The 17,171-nt window shown below is 37.8% G+C and overlaps 1 protein-coding gene and 1 long non-coding RNA gene across 6 annotated transcripts in view; one reads left to right on the forward strand and one right to left on the reverse strand.

The window, feature by feature from the left end:
- Nucleotides 1-17,171, reverse strand: part of JAK2 (Janus kinase 2) — an 86,596-nt gene that overhangs the window by 55,197 nt on the left and 14,228 nt on the right. The gene's annotated exons all lie outside the window — the stretch shown is intronic.
- On the forward strand, nucleotides 9-2,857 carry LOC139589053 (uncharacterized). Its single transcript, XR_011678923.1, has 2 exons — nucleotides 9-155; nucleotides 2,614-2,857. It is a non-coding gene; the product is annotated as an uncharacterized lncRNA (long non-coding RNA).

A 17,171-nucleotide genomic window follows, 5' to 3' on the forward strand; every position in this document is an offset into this window, starting at 1 on the left:
TGTAAACAGGATAACAGTTAAGTCAGAGTGAATCAGCAAACTCTTCCAAACAGCCAAGAGCAATAGATGTCAGTGTCTCCTCTGGACTCTCCAGAAATATTTTCTTCAGCCTACCCTGCTTTTTAAGCTTCAGTTAAGAAACTGTACTTCAAAAGGTCAGATCTAATGCAAATTTCATTGTACAAATTCCCTCCTCAAGGTGTGGGAGTTTCTAGGGGATTTTGGTGTCATTGCCCTCCTTCCTCCTTGTCTTTGGAAAAGTGCCTAAAGTCTTGTAAAGGAAACCAAGCTGGCTCTTTACAGTGACACATCAGTTACAGGAACCCAGGACACTAATGTTATTTACAGCCCTGCCTTAAAAAACACTCTCCTCCTCAGAAAACCAAGCAAACAAACAAACAAACAAATCCCCCCAAAAATCCAGCCAAAGGAAAAACCAACAAAACAGAACACTCCCCTCCCTGCTCTCCAACTTAGATCCCATACAGTTTCAACAAGGTTTCAACTAGGTACTTTTATGAAAGTAGAGTCAGGGCCTGATCACATAAAATGAGACAACAAAACATAACAAAGACCATCTGAGAGATACAAACAACAATCTGAGATATTCAAGCAACTGCCACAGAAATATTTCAAATAAAGTTATTTTTGTAGAAGTTTGATTAAATAGTAAAGTCAAGACTGTAAATGCATTCACAAGCCTATCAAATAATGATTCAGAGTTCAATCACTGTACCAATATATAAATATTTATATCAATATATTAACATTGCAATTATATAGAAAGATATTATAACATATAAATACTGCAGCTTCTTGTTACTCTTTAGAAGAAGAGCTGAAGTATTTTTGCAAAAGAATACATTCTTTTTTTTAAATCCTATGTTAATGCTTAGTATTGCTGAATAATTTATGACAGCAATGTTGATGCTTTATCTTTACAATTCAGGAAAATGTACTTGCTTGATAGTTTATTTAGGGTTTCCTTAAACACCAATGGCCTGCGAGTTCTCCACTTGTTCCCTATCTGAAATACCAGACAGCTTTTTCAAAGATACTGCACTACTTGCTTTGCCAAGATCATGTTATCTCCATAAACGCAGATTGTCAGAAAAAAATGCTGGCCAGAAAACCCAGAGCTCTGAAAGCGAACAAAGGTTTTTCATAAAATATACCACCAGCAGAGATTCTGCAGAAGTCTAATAGAAGTGACAAGGAGAAAGAAACATTAAGTTAAGACAAGCATATTTTCACAATGTAGCATTTCAAATAGTCTGTGTTCTCTTGAACATTTTAAAAAAAGAACAGACTGGTGCTTCCCCAAACACTGCAGAAAAGTCAAATTATCATCATGTGTATCCAGTATTTACAGAACTCTGTTTTGAGTATGATTAAGCATTCAATTGTGCACTTCACTTTCAAAGAGAAAGAAAATATTCCAAAATAAGATAAACTGAGAAGTTCCTATATTCACATTGACTGTTCCCCAAGCTCTGAAATAAGAATGACACAAACCTTTTTTCATGATTTTTGAAATGATATCCTGAAATACCATAAGAAAATTGCAGAAGACAAGAGCATGAAAATTGTGCCCCAACAGACTAAAAAGATCTAGCGGACTACCTGACAGTCTCAAGAAATAAAAAACATAGTGGAAAAACAAGGAACTGTTTAAATGAGATATACAATAGCTTTAGAATAAATAACTATTTAAAAACCATTTTTTTTCTTTCAGAAACAAGAATGTCAAACTACTGAAAAAAAAACAGTTAAGAAAGACGTAGATTCTGTATTTCCTGATTTTAAAACATGAAGAGTAGATGCACTGTTACAAAATAGGTTTTAGATAATCCTATGTTACTGAACTTGATGAAGGGAGGAATAAAGCCCAAGTGTAACTGACTGGTTTATGATATATAGAAGATTAGACAGGAAGATACAGTGTTCTTTTCTGGATTTTAAAATAAGATGTTACAGATTGTGTTATTATCAGTTCCTTTATGACAAGCCATTATAAAATAAAGATTAAGCATTCATAGCACAACAGTATTTAATAACTGGTCAGTTGTTGAAAAAATGTTACATTGCAAAATTCCCACTAAACAATTATTTAACTCCCACTGAAATTCTTTCTGATGACAGAAAACTAGAAAAAAAATCCTGAAAACACTCAGATCTCTCAGTACCTAAGTCAAACTCCAACACAAGTTTTGCCTCTGAGCCCTGAAGGCTTTCACCCACCTTTCAATGTCCTTAGCATTGTGGGAACTCACCCAAATTTTCTGCAGAGGTATGCACTCAGTAACACAAACCAGGGCACCTCAGCTCTCCCTGCAAGTCCCCACTCCAACTCAGCAATCATACTGTTCTAATCATGTCTAAAAGCATCTTTTTCCAACCCACTCATGGATAGGAAATTTGAATCTACCAAGGTGATCTGTTCAAAATCTAAGATATTCCATTCTCTAAATTACATAACAACAACTCTTTCCTAGATCATCTCAGACTTACAAGCCACTTAAGTTTTTTACAGAACTTTTCAGCATATTTGGCATAGTAATTTGCAGCTTCACTTCAGCTGTGATGAAATAAAAATTTCATATCTCTCCCCAGGTTTTGGAACCAGCTGTTGCACAGAAGTGTGGACCCCAAGAACCACTTCCAAAAGTAAAGCAGAACAACTAATGCAAAGTTGACAAAAGCAAGCTGTGACCATGATGCAATGAAAAATCCAGCTAGTCCCCCCAAAAATGTCTGTAAACAATACTGCAGACTCTTTGACACTATTTCATTGAATGCAATGATTAGATAAGCTGGAGCTAAGTCTAGAATACAATACAAAGTGCAACACAGTTTATTACAGCCAAGTTTCTTCATAATTTGCTAATTATAATAAATTCTTACTCAAATACTGAGTAAGATTTGTCTCCATCTGAACTAGTTGCTCTAAGAGGTAAAGTTTTGTACATACATTTGCAAGACAAATTGCTTGAAGCCCACTGAAATGAACACAAAGATTAAAACCAACCATGGCCTCTCCTCTCCTTATGCATGCTTTCAGCTCCCAAAGATATTCCTAAACAAACTACAAATCACTATAAATACTAGTAGTTCTTAGATTTGCTAAATATAATTCAAATTAGCAAACAAAAGCCAATTAAAAATCCTAGGCAGGAATTAATAATGTCTGAGCAGACCACTTCTGACCAGGCATTCCAGCACCTATAAAAGGACATCCCTCTCCCCTCTATGGCCCTTTAGAGTTTGTCATGTCTACCAGTAACCAGGCTTTTAAATACTTTTTTTTCCTTAACTGGGATTTAGTAAGGACTTCGATTACTAGTAAGTACAATAAATAGTCCACCCATATCTGGGCCCAAACTATACATAAAAATATTTGTCTGCCAATCCACCAAATAAGTGAATTAAGTTTCAAGTCATTAAAGTAAATACAGATACAGGGCACTAAATCCCTTTGACTGGCACACAGACAAAAAGAAAATATAAAAAAAACCCCAGCCAAATGACAGAAGAAGTCAGCCCAAGGCCTTCATATTTTAGATCACTGATAGCACTCTTCAGTATCAAATTTGGTTAAAAACAAACCCCTACAATGTGGCTTTGCCACAAAAGAGAACATACTTCTGTCAGTGGCAAAGGTAGCATCAGTGTCACCAGAACACTTCCCCTATTCTAGGTAATCTCTATATATGTGAACAAGTTTGTAACAACACATAATAATCCTAATATTTTCAGTTTCCACTGCAGTTCAATACTAGGATGCTTTACATAAAACACTGTCACTTCTCTTACTTTCTGAATCTAATACAAAGGTCTAAATAATTTCCATAGGTTCACACTGTTAACCACTGGTAAACCAGATATAAACAAAATTATTTGATTCATGAAATATTTAATATTTGCATTTCATTGCAAAGGAAGCTTTATCTCATCATTCTTTTCATTTAAGGTAAATAGTTGAAAAATCTCCAAATTGCTTGAATACTGAAAAAAAAATCCATTTTAAATTTCAACTCTTACTGTAACTTTTCCCACACTGTTCCTCATGTTTGATCTTTCAGTTTTAGTATACAGAGGAAACCTCAGGGAGAGGAAAGAGAAAAGCTCTTCTGAACACAGAGTTCAACACAAAGGGCATGAATAAGGAAGAAACCAAGGAAAAGAAAAGCACTGAGGGAAAGACATAGACGCAATATATCAACATATGTAACACCTCTCAAAGTAACTAAACACAGTGACTCTGCACAGTATTTATTAACTCCGTTTTCAATTACTCTTTAGAGTTCAGAAAAGATATATAAGTAGGTAACAAACGTGACACTACCATGAACAACTCTATCAAAAGCTGTAGGTGTACTGTTCAGTACCTCATAGGTGAGCAAGATATTCCTCATGCCTACAACAGAAACAAAATGCTTAGTCACTGTGGTCCTGCTCCACTCTAAATGTCATTACTATGCAGGACGTAATGCCCTCTACATTATTTCAAAGCAGTAAAACAAACTCACAAAAACATGCTCTTGTTATTCTTCCATCTGCACTAAGAAATGGTAAGTTTTCATTCACCAGATGCATCCCCCTTCCATCTCCCTGAAAACGGTTCACAGAGAAAGATCACCACTGAACACTTGGCCTAACTACAGGCACAAGCAGCATATGTCACCACAACCACATCTCAGGATAGTTGTAGGCTGGGATGGATTCTGCCTGTCACTTCAGACAGGCAGTCAGAATCACAAGAAGGGTCTGGCGGGTTGACCTTGGCTGGAGGCCAGGTGCCCACTAAGCCACACTACCACTCCACTTTTCAGCTGGACAGGAGAGAAAAAAGATGGAAAACAACTCAGAGGTTGAGATAAGGCAGTTTAGTAAAGCAAAAGTGAAAGTTCATGCATGCATAAGCAAAGACAAAAACCCCTTATTCTCCACTTCCCATCAGCAAGCAATGTGCAGCCACTGCCCATGAAGCAGGGCTGCAGCACATGTCACAGTTGCTCTGGAAGGCAAACACTGTAAATAACCAGCACCCTTCTCCTCCTCCTTTAGTAGCTTTTCCATCTGAGCTGACGCCATATGGTGTGGAATATCCCTTTGGTCAGTTTGGGTCAGCTGTCCTGGTTATGTCCTCTGCCAAGATTTTGCCCAGCCCAGGCTGCTGGTGGGAGGGTGGAATGATGGAGAGACAGCGCTGGTGCTGTGCAGAGCTGACAGCAGCAGCCAAAACTCTGGTGTGTCACCAACACATTTGTAGCTACCAATGCAAAGCACAGCAGTGTGAGGGCCCCTGTGGGAAAAGGAACTCCATCCTAGCCAGACCCAACACAAAGAAGTGCAGCAGAGGTTATGGTAGTTAAATAACTCTTGTACTTGACAAAGGATTTTAGAAACCTAGAATCTGAATCAAAATAACATAAGAAGTGGTTCTTGAGCTTCTTTTTACCAGAAGCTTCTGTGGACAGCAAGACAGGGTAGTGGAAGGATGATTTCTCTGATGAAGGATCCTATCTCATCTGATACAGAAACTTCCTAAAACCAAATTATCTCTCTCTCAGACTGTGTCCTGTTAGGCAGTATAAGCACAGCAGCTGAGTCACACTGAAGATTTTATGGCATTTTATGTGTTCTACACAATCTCCACCAGAAAGAAAAAGAGTGGGCAAAAAGTAAAACAAGCAAATCTTTGAGGGAAAAAATGAGAGTGAATTGAGAGAGAAAGGACAATATGACCTGTATTAGAAAATATCACATCAGATCTTCCAGAAAAATCTGAGTACCCCTTACTCTAAAACCTGGATGTTGCTTGAGTAGTCTACAAGTTTACTAGGTCAAAAGCACAGATTAGTATGCCAAGTAGCCCAAACTCCTCTCAAAAGCAGCTGCTTTTCCTCTTTCCCTATCCCCACTCCCCCTCCCTACTAAGCATTTCTAATAAAGAGAATTTCTCCTCTCCTCTCTCACCTACAATTGGGTACAAAACCAGGTTCGAATTTTAGCTGAAATAACCTCAGTGATTTAGCACTTACTCCACTCCCTTTAAAACTAATTAAAAATTAATTTAACTTGTTTAAAACTAATTAAAAGTTCATGATTCAAAGGCAGGCATAACCTTAATACACACATGGTGAAATCAATGCTTGTGCTTAAGCAAATGAGAAAAACTAGAAGGTTGGAGCCTGCTTCATCTTGGTAGGCATAGGAAAACAGTAACTATTGAACATGACCAAACATCTGGATGCCATTTGATTCCTAGAAAAATCCAAAAAGAGGCATCCTGTGAAAATTAAGTTCTTCCAGAGCATTATGTTTTCAGAAACATAACTGAACACAAATGAAAACTTGGGAAGAAGTTCCAAGTACTCCTGAGAAGAAAGTATCTTCTCATGGATTATTTTCTGGGAGGCAGTGACAGGTACCAGAGGAGGGGGATACTCCACGACCAGAGGAATAAGTAAAAGCATGAGTCTCAGTTCAGGTGGAAGATGAAAACAGTGCACTGAGTCACATGTTGAAAATCAAGAAAACCAAAAAAAGCATAGATATTTCTCCCACTTAATCTTCTACACCTCTACATCATTGTCTTGTACAAAAGAGTACTTAGGACTCTTCTATTCCCCTTCTACCTCTGGCAAATATGGTCTCTCCTCATCAGGTCCCAGACTCATCCAACTAAACCAGTGCTATGTCACTCCCCACCAAGGACACTCTTTTTCCAGTTTTTGTTGGTTCTATTGAGTATGCCCTGCATTGCCAATCTAACAAATCAGATACTGCAGAGGATACAGTAAAGAACACTTCCCATACTAAGGTTAAGAAATTCATTGACTTCTCATTCACATGGTGTACAAATAACAGCTACACATGAGGAGAAATAAGAAGCATGAATAGTTGAAGTTTAAAATATACCACTGGTGGTTCAGTGCATTCTGTTCCCCTCCTTGCCCCCATTCTCTCTCTCCCCATCTACAGGGAAGAAGGACTGATTATTTTAAGCCTTAGCAAATGTTTATTCAGTCACTCTCCAAGAAGCATTTACTTATTCTCTCAATGGGCTGGAAAAAGTTGATGGAGGAGAGATCACATTGCTGAGCATCAGGGGTGGTGATTAGGAACTTTAAACTGAAGATTTTAGTCATTATTCCCTCTTTAAACATGGCAGGGAAACGTCAAGAGGTAGCCCATGCCTTTCAGCCCTACAACTGCAGCCTTCAAGCATTAAAACCTATTGTCACCCTCCTATTGCTGACATCTTCAGGCTGTTTTTTTTAATTAAGGTAGAACAAATGAAACCTACAAAATAATATTTTAAACTGACATAAAATTAAAGGAAGCAGGAGTAAATACCTTAATGGAAAAAAAAAAAAAAAAAACAAAACAAAACAACCAAAGACTACAGGAGCTAATCTGGGGAAGAAAATAAAAAGGAGAAGGTTTAAGGAGTCTCAATAGAGCCCTTGAGCAAGACCAAGTTAAAACAAATGTTCAAATCACTGTTTTAATCTTCCCATTGTGGGGTGAGAAAAAACACCAGTAGAAGTGACTGCTTTTTCTTAATGAACGTCAGCCACCACAGCACAAGAGGTCACGGACCAGCTGGAGCAGAACACTTATTGTCCCCTGTACTTGGCACTGGTGAAGCCACACCTTCAGTCCTGTGGTCAGTCCTGGCCCCATCATGACAAGGACATCAAGGTGCTGGAGCATGTACAGTGAAGGGCCAAGGAACTGGTGAAGGGTCTGGAGCATAAATTCTTGTGGGGAGCAGCTGAGGGAGCTGAGATTCTTCAGCCTAGGGAAAAGGAGGCTCAGGGGTGACCTTATCACCTTATCAGTCTCTGTAGCTGCTATGAGAAAGGAGGTTGTTGCAAAGCAGTGTCCCTTCTCCCAGGTAACAGGACAAGGGGTGCAAAGAGAGGTTCAGGCTGGACATAATGAAAAGAATTCTTCACTGTAAGAGTGGTTAAGCACTGGGATAAGCTGCTCAGGAAATGGTGGATTCACCATTCCTGGAGGAGTTCAAAGGAGTAGACACAGCACTATTGTAGACAAACCACTGCTATGGTTTTAGTGGGCATGGTGGTGTTCAGTCAAATGCTGGACTTCCCTTGGAGGTATTTTCCAACCTTTATGATTCTATGTCTCTATAGCATGCTTTGCATGCTCCTAATGACAGAATAAGTCATCTCAACTACTGTTTAGTCTCAACTACTGGCAAATGTTACCTGTTGCAGAGCCAACTAGCCTTACTAAAAGAAACCAGAACAGCAAATACTTGTAACAACACAATCTTCCAGAAGAACAAAGCAGCTCTAATCCTGTGGTTCCAGCTGTGTACCCTCTGATCTGCCACTCTCAAAAAGAATGGAGAGAGAACAAAGTAGCTATGTTATTTCCTTACCACCTGGAACATACAATGAATGAAATAAATAACTATAAACATCTGACTTTCTTCCAAGTACATACAAAATCAAATTGAACGAATAGTTCTGCATAGTCCACAAACTCACAGGTATGGATTTCATACCTGTTCAGATTTTTCTTGGGCAGACTGTGCAAACATCTTGCTCAGATAAACCAGTTTTGCTTCATCCTGGAAGGAAAGTACATAGTTTTTCTACAGAGCTTTTAAAACACCCAGCCTAACAGGGGGGTGAAGAGGCTTCAGCAACTTGTGCCAGCTTTTATAACATTGGTTTATAAAATACATCCATGCAGGCCAACTCTTCTCCATCAAAAAAAAAAAAAAATCACTACTATGAGTTTCAATGCCCTAATGAAGCACTGCTGGTCTTAAACGACAGCTCCCAACAGCTTCTGAAGCAGTTTGTCATTTCCTTGTGTCTTGTCACAGCTTTCACCCCACATACCTTGCTTTTGTAAAATGAGTCTGAAGGCTGTGCAGCCACAGAGAAGTTGAAAAGGTCAAAGCACAGACTGCAGAGCAACAAACCTAGATGTTCAGAAGCACTAAAAGCAAGGGCAACACAATTAACTGATTCTCACCTGTCAATGCTAAGTTAATATTGGTCTTTCTACAGCGTGATTTCTCAGAAATCCTGTTCATTTATGTTTGAAAAGGGCTGTATTACATCAAACACACAACAAGCTCTCCCACAATGTGCATGTGGAATGTCAGTGCATGTTTTATCTATTCAGCCATCAAAATTAATTAAACACATTTGTACATCTCCTTCCCTCAGCTCTTTTACATACAATTATCATAACATATATGATGAATTTATGGGAAATTAGAGACAGGTCTGCCTTTAAGATAGTTCTCTTTCAGTTTTTCAAAATAATTCAAATTAAAGATAACTGGTTTTCTACTTCAAGTACTTGCCTGTATTGCAGAAGTTCTCCTTGTTAATAGTATGCAGTTCTACAATTGGTGAAGTATTTGCTTTGTGATCAGTATCACAGCAAGAAACAGTTTATCACAAATGGTTTTGTGATTATTAAATTTCCCTAGACTACCAATGTGATGAGTTTGAAAAATTTAATTTCCCTTTAGTACCAGTATGTGACATAAATTTCTTATCGACTACTGCCCAGATTCAACTGTCTACACAAGAACAAGAAAAGAAACTGACAGAATAAAGCCTACCAAGTTCCTTCTTACTACTACTTGATACTTCCTTGGATTTTGCTTGCAGTGGTGGCTTGAAGCCCAGTGCCCACTTAAGACATACCACAATACAACAGCTTTCAACAAAACTGCTACAGACTGATATTCTTTACTAGCATAGACAGTATGAGAAACATTAATTAGTGCTTATGGTCATATGATTTTCAAGTATGTGAAAATTTCAACTTGGCGACAAAGCTAATAAATATGTTCATATCTTTTGGACAGACACAACATCAAAAAGGAATCTTGTTGCATGCATTTTGCACTACAGCTTTTGCCTAACTGCATTCCTTTCCTCCTTGTTTGTTGAACACTCAGAACAGGGAACTTTCTTGATTCAAAACCTGAATTCCTAAATACGTGCTTTCTCCGCCATTCCCTGGTCTTTCACATCTCCTGATCCTAGTGTTCTGAGCTGCTACTGTTACTTCTACAATGAAAGCGTACCAGAAAGTGTTTCTGGACCACCTACATCCCGCTGTAACTACAAAGCAGTGAAAAAAAAGCTTAATTCTTCACACTCACTAGTTAGGAAACATTTCTTTCTTAGTCCACCCCTTCTGTTTCTTTCAGCTATATGAAGCATTCCTTCCTTCTTTTCCTCAAACTGCTAACTAATAAATTGTGACACCTGTAAATTTGAAATTTGAAATATCTCTAGAGAATTTAGCAACAGCAAATAAGGTTCTTTTACTTATTTATGAAAAAAAGCCAAAAAAAGCCACTTTGGAGTGGCTTTGACTTAATGCATGCAAAGCTGAGTAGATGTACTTAGTCACCTTTTTCTTTTCTAAACATCTGTTGTGGTTAAGGAATGGCACTCCTCAGTTCAGTGCCCCCACCGGTACTCTCCCAAACCAACACCACTTGCTTGATCTTCCCTTCCCACTCTGGCAGGATGGAGTTGAGAACTGGAGACGCAAAAGGTGACAACCACAGCTTGAGATAAGAACAAGTTGCTGGATACAGCAATGAGATAACAAAATGAAAAATAACAGCAACAGAAGTTCTACCTGGATATAAGGATGAATTTCTTTACTGTGCAGGTGACTGCACTGGAACAGATTGTCCAGAAAGGCTGTGGGGTCTTCCTTAGCGGAGATATCCAGGAACTGTCTGGACACAATCCTATGCCATGTGCTCCGCGATGGCCCTGCTTGAGCAGAGAGGTTGGGCCAGACAACCCACTATGAACCTTATAACTTTAAATACTCTTTGAGCCTGTGCCTTTTCTCAGCTACTGTCATTGTTTGACTAATTTTTAGACTAATTTTCAACTGCCTACAAAACAATTCTGCTACTTGTATTTTTTCTCTACCTAAACTACAACAGGCAACTTGATTTTGAGAGTTAAACCTCTCTCAGTACATGTTTTCCAGGCCATTTTTTGGTTCACTTGCTTCAGAACAGGCATTCAGGATGAGACCAAAGGTACATCTAGTTCTAGTGGCCAGTAAAAAGCAAAGTGCCCAGAAAAGAGCTAGGAGCAGAACAAGCCCACAACAGTACTTTCCCAGGGTAGTTTCCTAGTGATCCAAGATTCACAAATATTTTAAACCAAGACGAATTTAAAAAAAACAGCTTTGTGATATTTACCTGAAAACAACCACCTTCCTCTCTACAACTACCTGAAAGAAGGCCATAGTGAGTTGGGGTTTAGTATCTTCTTCCAGGTAATAAGCAACAGAACAATAAGAAATGGCCTTAAGCTGCACATGGGGAGATTTGGTTTGGATATTGGGAAAAACTTCTTCACTGAAAGGGAAGTCAGGAATTGTAACAGGCTGCCCATGGAGGTGGTGGAATCACCATCCCTGAAAGTGTTCAAAAGGCATATGGATGCCTACACAGGGATATAATTTTGTGGTGAACATAGTGTCCTAGGTTAATTGTTGGCCTCAATCTCAGACATCTTTTCCAGTCTTAGCAATTCTATGACTCTATGAAAAATTACACAAGTGCTTGTCCCTTCACACGTGAAAATCATCAGACCAGAAGATAATAAGGTCCTAGAATTAAGTTTAAAAGTCTGACTTTTTTCTCCCCGAAATGATTAACCTTAAGAACACCCAATCCTCATTTCCATGTAATTTCTTCTGTTTCCTTTCTCCATCTTTTCTTGTCACTTTCTACAGTTTACTTCTTTCTCCCATCCTACTGACTAACACTCTTCTTCTGTCACCCAAAAGGGGAAGGGAATTCGAGTAACTTACTGACTTAAAAGACAGATAATCATGATCAGTCACTCAGGAAGTCAACTTGCAAGGTAAAAAGCAAACTCAGAGCAGCACATCTGACAGGTATTTTCAGACAAGAAAAATACATACATGAGCAGTCTTTGCATGACCTAGGATGGACAAGTCATAATAAAATAACAATTCCATACTAAAATAACTGGGTAAACAGGGCAAGAAAGGAAAAGAAAGAATGTAGGCTATTTTGCTGCCAGGTAAGACACAGATTACAGCAGCAAAATTAGGCAGGACTGCAGATCCATTTGGCAAGGACAATGACTCACACTGGAATACATCATGGGGTGAGGCAGAATTACCTAAGTTAATTATCTAGAGATCTTTAAAGAATTTGAGGAGGAAGGCAACTGACCTTCTCCAATGAAGCCTCCTGACCCTTAAGTAGGAAAAGACAGGCATACACTAGAGGAAAAATCCTGGCAGTGCTTTTATTGAGGCATAACTGATTATACAGGCTGACCAGCAGAGAGAGCTGCATGAACTGGAAAGCCTGCCTCCCAAATGGGGCACCGGACAACACAGACCTCCTGGAATAGCAGTAGGGGCAGCATTTAATTAACAATGTAAGATATAAGGTATGCAGATTGGTACACACACAAACTGACAGACCACAAGAGAACTGAACCCACACAAACACATTAGCTCAATTCTCATACAAAAGTGGTAAGCCTCCTGGCAACACATGAGAAGAACGCAATTATGGAAAGTTCTTATATGAAAGTGGCACTTCAAAAAACATCAACACAATTTGGACTACTGAAATCAACACAATTTAGACTACTACTTGAGCTGCTGGCAAAACTGTGGAGGCAGAGGAGGCAAGTATTAACATTACTGCAAATTCAAACGAAATCTTTTGAATACATGAGGGATCAACATGTAGTTTATGAAGTCCCAAGAAACCTCACTTCAATTCTCAACTTTCCAATTAACTCTTCTACATGCTATTTTTCAGTACATAAACAGATATATTTAACTATTTAAACCCCACTAAAAACCAGAGAAACTGTGAAAGATACCTACTGTATAAACATGCCAAAGAAATAAAAGTTCAGTGAACCAAGGGCATTTGCTGGAAAATTTACCTGTAAGAGGGTTATGTTCAGAGCTTAACAAGCAGCACAACTAACTATGAATGTCTACAAAACAAGCCACACTGCTATTCTAACATCACCAAAATCTAAGATTATGTATTATTATGTATAATTATGTATAATTATGTATTTATTATATAATTAGTGCAGTCTAGTTTGTGACTACAGTGGTTTCACATTAGCTTAAATCTGTGAAATTCTGGAAAGCTAAAGTCTTATTCTCCCTTTCATCTCATATTCCTAATTGCTCCCTACTTGCTTAGCAGTTGTCTTTGTACTGGGACAACACTCAGTAAACCAGTTTCAGTTAGTACTATTCAAAAGTTTTCAGCATTTACTGAAGTTTTCTGAATTTTTTTTCACTCCAAAAGCACAGGATTGCTAGCACAGATGCAGAGACATGTATGGGAACACGCCACTCCAACTGCCATACACTGACTGGAAAATGTATCCTACTTGAAAATGCACCACAGGAAACCGAAGTTTCTCTAAATCTGCAGAAAAACCAGCAGAGTTAAGAAAAAGATGGTTTGTAGCTGGAAACTTCTATTTTCTTAGGAAGATACTCAAGGAAAAACTGAAAATAAAAGGTTTTATACAGAAAAAAAGACATGAGCATACTTTCTACTTAGTGAGGCATTTAATTTAACCGCAAATTTCCATACAGGTTCAGTAGACATTTGCAGGGATTTAGACTTAATATCCCATTGCATTCCGCCTTCAGAAACAAGAAGAAACCCACCCTTTAGAAAGTTTGTTAGACACACTATTTAGAATATCAAAGTAATGAAAAATAATAACACTACTACTACTACTACTAGTAATAATAATAGATTAATATAGTTGGAAGGCACTTATGGCGGTCATTTGGCTTGTTATCCCTGCTCAAAGTAGAGTCAAATTATACCAGGCTTAAAGCCTATATAGCAAAATTTATACCATGTTCAGAGGTGGATATTTCACAACTTTTCTGAACAATTTTTTCTAGTGTTCAGACTGCCCTCCTGCTGAAAAATATTTCCTTAATACCTAACAAAAATTTCCCATGCTCCTTGTGTTTGTTTTCTCTCATCCAAACACCCTGTGCCTTCAAGAAAAAGTCCAACTCCATATTTTTTATAGCCTCCCATCAGGTAGCTGAAGACAACAAATCGATGTCTCCTTAGACTTCTCCAAACGAAAATACACAATTCCCTCAGCACACAGTACATTATGTACTCCAGCTGTATTTATCTTTGGCAGTACTTCACTGATCTTTTTCCAGCATGCCAATGTTGGAATGATCTAGTACTAAGAAGCTTTGAACTGGAATCACAATCAGACAAAATTAGATAGAAGCCTTTCAAGTAGAACTTTCTTTTAAAAGACACGCATTTTAATATCAGTGTTAAGTTAGATACTCAAGAAAAATGCAGGCTACACTTGGGAAATAATTGAGCATGCCCTGAGTAGTAATCACAATAACTCCTGCTATAGTGAGATCTGAATTTAATATAAATTTTCAATGTATTTGAGCAGAAAACACATCTTATAAGCACTACCTATATATATGGAGCAGATTATGTGTTCTTTATACATACACACATACAATAAACATCAGGCACATTCAATTTTATGTATATACTTCAAATATATAAAGGACTTAATCATCGTGGGTGGAGACCTGGCTGAAATCCAAAACAGAAGTACGGTTTTATAGTTTCTGCATTTATTTAGGATTATTCTAGTTTGAAGACTATCTAGACAACAAATGACAAATGTAAAAATACTTAACAATTGCAAAAATTCAGGACTACATCAAAGAATAAAGCTATCATTCATAAACATTTGTTGTCTGTTAAAGTTGTGCATATTTGATACAATCACTAAACTTGCTGGAAGAGCTTCTAACTTACAAAAGTCAGCAAAACAATTGCAAGATCTGCATATGAAAGAAGGAACAGTAATCCAAAATTTTATTTTTATATAGGAACTTTGCTATGCAACAAAAACAAACACAAAGTAGCTGGTTCAATTTAAAGTTTCTTTGCACTAACATGATTTTTTTTTTCCAAGCAGTGCAGACCAAACTTTAAAATGAGAGAAACCCCTTTCCTCAAACCTGAAGGATATTTCACAATACTCTACAATAGACTTTGCTAGACTACATGAAAGACAGCAATATTTTACTCCAAGTAACATCAATGACCAACGAACTCAATCTGTAAATGGGGAAAAAAACCTACAGACAGATGCAGACTGATTCCTGGAAATAAATAGGTTTTTTCTGGGTTCTACATAAAGATAGAAAAGGACTTGGTTGCTTTTTGCTTTTCTTTTAAACTAAGATGCCTTGTGGGATGATTACATCAACCAGCAAGTAATGTCAGTTAGAAAAAAAAAATTCAGACAATCCATTTTATTATCGGAAGAGATGTTACTAATTGCAAAATGTCTGGAGATTAAAGGTTTTTCTTCCCTTGCAACTACTATAAAGTATGTCTCTGCAACCCAGTCTGCCAATTAATACAAGCAAGGACTATAACCTCTTTCATGCTGTCCACCGCCTATCCCCCAGCCCCTAGTCCTCCGTTACCTTTAGAAGTTTCAAGAGGAAATGGACACTGGAGTTTTCCCATACCTCTTCTCAACATTTAGCTTACATTGCAAGAGTGTTTTGGGACATAGAAGTTTGTTAAATTTAGATTAAGAACTTCAAGATTTTAACAATAAACAGGACCTGCTACACAGAAATATTGTCAAAGTAACAAATCCAGTGGGTGCTAAATGGTGGCAGCCTCCAAAATGCTCCATCTGATATTTTATCTAGAACAATTACCTTTTAGTAGCCTACTTACCTCAGCAATAACTCAGAAATCAATCTAAATAAAAAGATAATATACATAAAACCTGCTTTATTAAGCAAATACTTGAGCCACATATTACTCAAATTTGTATCATGTCCACATACCTCAAAATGAAAATGGCTTACTTCAAATGAATTCAAATAAATTTTGCTGATTTCACAAGGCTTTGAATGAGATCCCAAGAAGGGAAGCAGAACTTGAATCCTCATACCAAAAAAAAAAAAAACCAAACCAAACCAAAAAACCACAAAAAACCCCCAAAAAAAAACAAAAAAAAAAAACCCTCAAATTAAAATTTGCAGCTCAGTATGATTATGGAGTCAAACATGCTTGGTTGTTGACTTGCTTTATGCATATTAATCTAATGTAAATTTCAACTTGAATCCCAAAAGATCAGAAACCACGTTTCTAGTGATAGTACTGAATCTTTTGCATGTACGTGTCTGGTTATTTTTAAATACAGAGAAACAGAAAAAAAAAAGGTGCACCAGATGCAGATCCTCTTTAAAAGCACTTCAAAACATTTCCTTCAAACCCACTTCAATGGCTGTAAGCATGTTTCCAGTTATGACCAGTCTTTCATTCTTAGTAATTTAGGGACCTTATTTTATAGTGAATGCAACCAAAACTCCTTGCTTTGATGAAAGCCACCTATATGTTGTACCTCTAGAACAGTATTTCTTCAAATTACTTCAAGTACTGTAACAATACTGAGTAACTAGGCATAATGATGTTGTCAATTTAATTCCCACCCCTTCTCACTGCAGCAGAAGGACTAGAAATAAAACATGACAAATAAAAGCCTACTGGCATTCTTCACCTATGGTACACAACTCCAGTTAATTCAGTTGTCCTTTAACTCAGTCAAAAGAGGATCACTGCAGCACTGAAAACCCCATCTCATGGAGCCCTTCAAGAATGTGTCTGCTAGGCCTTAAACACAGAAGAAAGTGTCAGTACTCCAAACTTTTAACCCCCCTCTCACCTCAGTGTTTTCTGGTCAAGGGCGTCGATCATCCTATTTGTAGGAGGTGCTGGTAAGAGTGACAGCAAGCTTCCACATACCTTCTCATCTCAGCCTTGCCAAACACCTTCCTATTAATGCTGTCCACCTCACCCTATTAGCAATTCTACTCTATAACCAAACAAACACAGAAATACTTGTATGGCTGTCTTCCTTTTCACTCTGCTTCTGTGTGTTTGTGACTGACAGATTGGGTAGGAAACTTTTGCCAATTCAGTAATACAGGAGGTACCAGCTAGGCAGCCAAAGACTTCACACATCAGAACTCACATTCTGGTGAATGGACACATTATTGAAACAAGGGTGTTT

The sequence above is a fragment of the Agelaius tricolor genome, unplaced genomic scaffold, assembly GCF_023055355.1.
Source record: "Agelaius tricolor isolate 1412-34295 unplaced genomic scaffold, bAgeTri1.0.p SCAF_4, whole genome shotgun sequence".
Classification (NCBI taxonomy): Eukaryota; Metazoa; Chordata; class Aves; order Passeriformes; family Icteridae; genus Agelaius; species Agelaius tricolor.